General features: G+C 35.6%; 1 pseudogene; it reads right to left on the reverse strand.

Moving 5' to 3' along the window:
• The window catches only part of LOC129691657 (40S ribosomal protein S18-like), a 31396-nt pseudogene extending 23656 nt beyond the window's left edge, over window positions 1-7740 (reverse strand).
• Between the last annotated feature and the right edge of the window lie 515 nt (window positions 7741-8255).

Genomic DNA, 8255 nt, shown 5'->3' on the forward strand with positions numbered 1-8255 from the left:
AAAATCACATAATGAAAAATTTCTGTATTTAAATGAAATTAAATTTCAGAAATTAGTAACTGAACTATGATTGATAACTAGCATTTTAACTCTTTTATTTACCAGATTTCTAATTTCATTTATAATTACATATATAATTCACATATTAAGATCAATCTCTGCATTTTGTAAACAGTAGAACTAGATGAAGGATTTAATATGACAGGTGTTGATTTAGTAAGCTCCAGTGGAGAGAGAATTTTCTCCTTGACTGTGTGCCTAATACTTTTGGAAGGCACTGAGCATTTGCCTGAGGCCTGCAAACATTGAACTTTTGGTTCATAATGCTGAAATACATATTACACAATTCTTCATGTGTACTTGATTTAAAGTGAAAGAAAAATCTGTAGTCCTTTTCTTCATTAACATCCAACCTGATTCAACAAACTCAGACTGAGGGTTTTGAAATAATTTGCCGAAATAAGTAAGCCTAGTTGGCACTGATAGCTGAAACAGGAGTATAATTATTTTTGTTTAATTTCTAAGTTATTCTAGTAATCTAAAATAACATTTCCTGAAGTGAGAGTTGGTTATTAGTCTCATTTATAATTTTGGTTCTTTTTCTCTTATTCCATCACTAGCATTATGTTTATAGTTTTAATAGGTAAGAAATATTTGATGCACAACCCATTAAAACATATACAATAAACAACTTCTATTCTATTTTCAAATTATATTTTGTTGCCTTAATAGGAGCCTCTTTAGCAATAAAGGGTTTCATAGTCATGTACCGTGACTGTTGAACTTGTATGCATGATGGTATTTACTATTTTCATGGAAACACCTCTGGACTTAGTTATGATGGATTGTCTAGAAAGGCTAACTAAGGTGGAAATATCAACCTTAATGTTTGACTTGGAGCAAAAACTATTTGTCCTTTGAGTTCCTTCTGTCACCTGTTTCTGATCTTAGCACCACAAAACCTGCCCAGTGTATACACTGAAATAACCTGTGTTCGTGTCAGTCTCAATGTTCAGTTTTATTATTTCTGTGTAAAAAGCAATGTTCCTTTTCTTCAATCCCCAATACAGAAACTCATTCTTTTTCTTTTTTTTTCTTTTTCTTTTTCTTTATTAGTTACACTTTACTCACTTTGTATCCCCCCCGTGGTTCCTTCCCTACTCCCGTCCCAATCCCTCCCTTCCTCCACCCTCTGCATGCATGCTCAACCCCAAGTCCACTGATAGGGTAGGACTTCTTTTCCTTTCTTCTGATCCTAATCAATTAGGTCTCATCAGGAGTTGGCTGCATTGTCTTCTTCTGTGGCCTGGGAATGCTGCTTCCCCCTCAGGGAGAGGTATAATTAAAGAGCAGGCCAATCAGTTCATGTCAGAGACAGTCCCTCTTCTATTACAATGGAATCCACTTGGATACTGAACTGCCATGGGCTACATTAGTGCAGGGGTCTTAGGTTATCTCCATGCATAGTCCTTGGTTGGAATAGCAGTCTCAGGAAAGACCTCTGTGCTCAGATGTTTTTGGTTCTGTTGCTCTCTTTATGGAGTTCCTGTCCTCTCCAGATCTTGCTGTTTCCCACTTCTTTCCTAAGATTCCCTGCACTCTGCCCAAAGGTTGCCCATAAGTCTCAGCATCTACATTGATAGTCTGCAGGGCAGATATTTTCAGAGGTCCTCTGTGTCAGGCTCCTGACTTCTCCTAGGCATATATCCAAAAGATTCTCAATACAATAAGGATATTTGCTCAACCATGTTTGTAGCAGCCTAATTTGTAATAGCCAGAAGCTGGAAACAGCCCAGATGCCCCTCTGTGGAGGAATGGATGCACAAATTGTGGTATATCTACACAATGGAATATTACTCAGCAATGAAAAACAAGGAAATCATGAAATTTGCAGGTAAATGGTGGGATCTAGAAAAGATCATCCTGATTGAGCTATCCCAGAAGCAGAAAGATGCACACGGTATATACTCACTCACATAGACATATAATATAGGATAAACCTACTAAAATCTGTACACCTAAAGAAACTAATCAAGAGGGAGAACTCTTGCTAAAATGCTCAGTGCCTATACAGAAAGGCAAAGAGGCTGGACATCAGAAGAAGGAGAACAGAAACTCATTTTTAATCATTGAAACTTGATAACCCTTTGTTTCTTTGCTTAATCCTCTTGCCTTAACTTTCTTTGTGATTAACTACAAACATTCTGACATTTAAAATTTTTTAACCTTGATTCCTCCTATTGGCTTTTGTGACTTTATACCTGGGACTATTTACAAAGTGTGTATTTTGTTTCTGACCCAAATTTGAAATTGTTTACAAACTACTGAAACATTGAGTTTAGATTATATTATAATCTTAAAACATTTTTCAGTGTCCCAACATTGCTAAGTGAGGAAGACTGGGTTAGGATCAGGGCACTTGGAATTCCTTTTGTCCCAGACTTACTATTTTGTAGAAAAGGAAGAGAGTAGTTGAAGAAAGCGCTTCAGCTGGTTGGAGATGGATAAACACTTGGACAATTCCTGTTCTGCAGTCTTCTTGCCTGCCAAAACAGCCCAAAGACATATTTTTTTTGTAGCACTGGAGTCTGCATATGAACGACTCAGATACACAAAAGATACAGCGGGGCATGGCTGGTTTCCTACAACTCCAAAGGACAGCTCTTCTGAGAATGACTGAGATGTCTGAGCAGATCAAGTTACATCATCTATAGACTCAGCACAGTGATTTGCTCAAATACAACACAGATAAGCACTCTTGAGTTACTGGGCAGCTAACCAACCAGATCTTTTCTCAAATTTTTCAAAAAGTTTTAATCTTTCTTTTTTCTTTATTATTGTTGTTTTTATTTTTATTTTTATATTAATTACAGTTTATTTACCTTGTATCCCAGCTGTAGCTCCCACTCTCATTCCCTCCCAATCCCACCCTCCCTCCCACATCTCCTCCCTGCCCTTCTCTAAGTCCACTAATAGGGGAGATCCTGCTTCCCTTCAAACTGACCCTAGCATATCAGGTCTTATCAAGACTGGCTGCAATTCCTTTTCTGTGGCCTAGCAAAGCTGCTCCTCCCTCAGGGGTCAGGGGGGAGGCAAAGAGCCTGACATGAGTTCATGTCAGAGATAGTCCCTGTTCCCCTTACTAGGGTACCCACTTGGATACTGAGCTGCCATGGGCTACATCTGAGCAGCGGTTCCAGGTTATCTCCATGCATGGTCCTTGGTTGGAGAATCAATCTTAGACCCCTGTGTCCAGATATATTTGGTCCTTGTGGAGTTCCTGTCTTCTCCAGGTCTTACTAACTCCCCCTTCTTTCATATGATTCCCTGCAATCTGCCCAAGGTTTGGTTATGAGTCTCAGCATCTGCTTTGATACACTGTTAGGTAGAGTCTTTCAGAGGCCTTCTGCGGTAGGCTCCTGTCCTGTTTCTTGTTTTCTCCTACTTCCAATGTCCATCTCATTTGTCTTTCTAAGTGAGGATTGATCATCTTACCCCTGGTCCTCCTTCTTGTTTAGCTTCTTTGGGTGTACAGATTTTAATATGTTTATCTTACCTTATATGACTAGTATCCACTTATAAGTGAGTATATTGTTATTTATTACAATTTATTCAGTTTGTATCTCATCTGTTTTCCTCTCCCCCATTCTCCTCTGTTCTCATCCACTCTCCTACTTCCCTCTCCTCTTATGTCCCTCCCCTAGTCTGTTGATAAAGGAGGTCCTCCTCCCCTACTATCTGACCCTTGCCTATTGTTCTCATCAGTAATTCCTGGAACCTCTTTTTATGTGGCCTAGTAAGGCCCCCTCCCCAGAGGAAGTTGAACAATGAGCAGGCAACCAAGTTCATGCCAGTGACTTTACCTGCTTCCCTTACTAGGGCACCCACATGAAGACTAAGCTGCCTGTCTGCTACGTCTGAGCAGGAGGTCTAGGTCCTCACCATGCATGAAGAGGTTGATGTATCAGTCTCTACAGGCCTCCTGGGCCCAGATTTTTTGGCTCTTTTGGTTCTCTTGTGGCATTCCTGTCCCAACCCCCAGGTCTTTCTCTCTTTCTCTTTTTCCATAAGATTCCCTGCATTCTACCCAAAGTTAGGCTATGAGTCTCGGCATTTAAAAAAAAAATCTTACAAATAAATTAACCAAGTATATCAAAGATCTTTATATTGAAAAAAATGATGACAATAATTGAAGATTTATTTTCTAAATAGTAATCTATCCTATATTCATAGATTGGATAAATATATTATAATTGAACTGGTCATATAACCCAAAGAACTGTAAAGATTAACATAATTTCTACAAAATTTCCAGTGATATACAAATCACAGAAATATAATGAGAACACATTAAAAGCCACAGCGATCCACAGTTTTTTTAATCTTTCTTTTCTCTTTATTATTATTGTTATTTATTAAAATTTATTCAGTTTGTATCCCATCTGTTTTCCTCTCTCCCATCTCCTCCTTTCCCAACCACTCTCCCTCTTCCCCTTCGTGTTTCTCCCTTAGTCTATTGATAGACAATCTTTAGAAAAAAATCTAGAGGCAGCATATTATCTAGTTTCATAAAGCCATAGAAACAAATATTGTATAGTCCTGTTATGCAAAGGGATTAATCTACTCAGCTCTACAGAGAACCCAGAATTAGTGAAGAAAATTCCTTTTTTCTTTTTTTAAGAAATATTTATTTATACATATGAACACTCTATTTGCACATGTGCCTTCATGACAGAAGAGAGCATCAAATCCCATTATAGATGGATGTCAGCTACCATGTGATTGCTGAGAATTGAAATCATGGACCTCTGGAAGAACAGACAGTACTCTTAATCACTGAGCCATCTCTCCAGCCCAAAAGAGACATTTTCACTTGTTAATTTTCAACCAAAGTACTAAAAACAAAGTGGTCAAGCCCCTTTCTTCAATTAATACTGTAGGGAAAATATCCATGTATAGAAAAATGAAGTTGAACTTATTTTTAAATTTTATTAAATATATTTATTCAAATTATAAATCTGACAACTAATAAATGTTTAGTATACTTAAGGAATTTAAGTAATAAAAAACAACTATACGGCACAGTAAAGAAATTATCCAACATGAGAGATAACATGTCACAAAAGAAGACATACAATGGACACCAGGTATTTAAGAAAATGTTTAACCTTTCATAGCATAAAAAAAGGCAACATCGTTACAGTTAAAATGCCTATTTTTATACAGATGACAGGTGTTTATGTTAGTGAAGATGTAGTTAAAAGAGAATAGTTGTATACTAGATGGGAAGTAAGTAAAATGTCTATTATAAGAAGAAGGTGAATAATTCTCAGAAAATAATTGAATAATAAAGATATCATATGATTCTACTACTGGAAATAAATCCAGAAAAGTGTAATTCAGAATACTAAAGGGATATCTATTCTCCGGGTTCTCTATAGCCAATACATGGAAGTCAGCATTGGAGTCTAATAAAACACTTGTAAATATAATATGTAGTAAGTATAACAATGGATCCTCAGAAAATACTGTTTAGTCATCAGTATAATGAAATACTGTTATTTGTGAAAATACAGATAGCTGTGCAAGATGAAATGTTACTACAAGACAGACACAGAAAGACAGATAATGTGAAACTCATAGAAATAGAAAATAAAATGGTGCTTACCAAAGCTTCAGCTTTAAATATTTATGCCACAGAAAATTAATGTGTGTTGATACCTATGTCAATTAGATATAATGACTGAATAATTCATGTACATCAATATGTCATAGTATAGCCTATAAGTTACTTGTCAACTAAAAGCAAAATGTCACTTTCCTGCCAAGGAATTTAACTCCTAATGGAGAATTCTAGACTTGGATATATGACTTTAGGAGAGAAATTACAATTTGCAGTGGCAGTTTTCCAGCTCCTTTAAGCAAAACATCTGATATCGGCGCCAATTACAAAACATTGCTATAACAAAAACCTGGTAAACAGAGATGTGTGTCTCTCTGGTACAACTCCTAGGCTCATGTTTCCCCACAGTACAGCTTTGCCAGTTCTCAGTTCATTGTCCCTAAGCTCTCCATGTATATTCTGCATTCCAGTTCTGCTCAAGCCCTGGCTTCTTCCCCTTCACTTCAAAAGTCCTGGATGTTTGGTGATCAGTTAAGTGTGAAAGGGCCATTTATATCCATGTATGTCTTAGCAGCAACAAAAAAAGCATAATAAAATAGCAATATTATTTTTGGAAGATGATATGAGAATATTTTTATATGTGTTAAATATCAGAAAGCATCAGAGATGTTAATGTTCTCTTCCTATAGTCTATGAAATAAATTTTTTTATCCTTTAACATCACTCCTTTTGGTTCTTCATATTATTTAAAATATGATTCTATTTGAGATTTTCAATTTTGATTATAAATTTATATTTTGAAACTACTTTATTAGCTTTTATAGAATTGTATCTACCAATTTCTTAGTCCTTAGTATATGTCACTGTAGCTTTACAAAAAACTGTACTGATTTTAATTTATAGCTCTCACAGTGAGTCTTGCAAAAGAGGCTAACAGTAAATAAGGATTTGAATGTTAGCATAATCATCAAGTAAATTTTATTTTATTGGAATAAAGATAAAAATAAGGTGATATATTCTTACTCAGACAGAGTTTTATGAAGTAAAATAGTATATGTTAAAACTTTAATACGTAAGATTTTGAGTGGAAATTATAAATGTGACCCTGAACTCTTCTTTTTCTTATTTTAAAAAAGATATATTATTAAATGTAGCATCTGTAAAAGGAGAATTTAATGGGTAATTTTGTGTTTTGTTTCCTCATTAAAAACAAAGATATTCTACCTTATCATATTTACAAACTGTTTATTTGAAGATAATTTATATTTTGGAAAATATTATGAATCTTTGAAATATTCTCATTGGGATTAATACTTAAAAGAATAAAATAATAGTTCAAATAGTAATGATATGAGGCCAACCTAGAGGTAATAACCTTTCCTCTGAAAAAGTCAGAAATACTTTGAAGAACATGCTATGTTAGAAATAAATGCATAGATGGAGGGAAAAAAAGGATAAGTTTTAAAAATTTTGAAAAGAATACAAAGTTAGATGGGTAGAGAAGGGAATTAGATTTAGGAAGAATTGGGAGGTAGAGGCTTGAATATTAGCAAAACACCTTAAACTTCAAAGAGTAATAAAACTTAAATAAAAATAAGAATATTAATGCACATAAATCAATGATTACATAAAATGAAATAATTGCATTTTTGATGAAAATTATTGAACTTAGTTTATATAAAATCTACTAAATATTTTACACTGATAAAAGTGAAGGAATCCTCAGCAAGCTTTGAGGAAGTGCTGGGGATACATGCATTCCCCAATTCACTGGTGTTTTGGTAAGTCGAGTTGAAAATCTGACTGTGGCCAACATATAAATGAATATCTGTCCTGAAATGTTAAATTCCGTACACTTGGTACTATCTGTGACACACACTGGAAGGTTCAAGGGGAACCGCCAGCCTGTGCATCTTGAACTGAGCCTGTTGTGGATTCCAGTCCGGCTTCCCACTGGCGTGGAGGTGGGATCTGTGACGGCTCAAGATCAAGTTCACGTATTTTATTGTCTGCATTAGGCGATCTTGATTACAAAAGCTGAAGCGGACCAGCGTGTGGGTAAAGACAAGTATATCTGCACTCTGCAGCACCCTTTGACCACCTTCTAATATTACCATGTGCCATGAGGAGGACTCAGGAAAATTGAACACGCAACTCTCAGCTGGTTCACTCAGTAGCTCTTCGTCAATTAAGGTTTGGGTGGCAAGAAATAAAGAACCCCAACCAGCTGAGCCACCATGTGAAGGTAAAATAGTACAGAATGGTACTCTCCAAAATGCCGCCAACTAACCTGCTGACAACCTGCCATTCAACTGAAGTAGCTTGAAAAATATTAACTGAAGTAATAAGGGACGCTTCATATTGGCATTTCATGCATTGTTGAATTTTAATTTTCTTTGCCATTTAGAGATAAAATTGCTTATCTGATAATGCATCTGAAATGTGTACAAGTAGAAACCATATATTTATAAGTTTCAGTATTTAACCTTAAATCTGACCTCACTGATAAAGAAACTTCATTAAGATTTGCTGAAATTCATTAAAGAATTATTTGGAACTGGTAAGCACGGTAAGGAAAACATTTGATAAATAAATTATTTTCATAAGCAAGTGGTTTTCTCATCTGAGTGAT

The sequence above is a fragment of the Psammomys obesus genome, unplaced genomic scaffold, assembly GCF_907164565.1.
Source record: "Psammomys obesus unplaced genomic scaffold, mPsaObe1.curated_primary_1811, whole genome shotgun sequence".
Taxonomy (NCBI): Eukaryota; Metazoa; Chordata; class Mammalia; order Rodentia; family Muridae; genus Psammomys; species Psammomys obesus.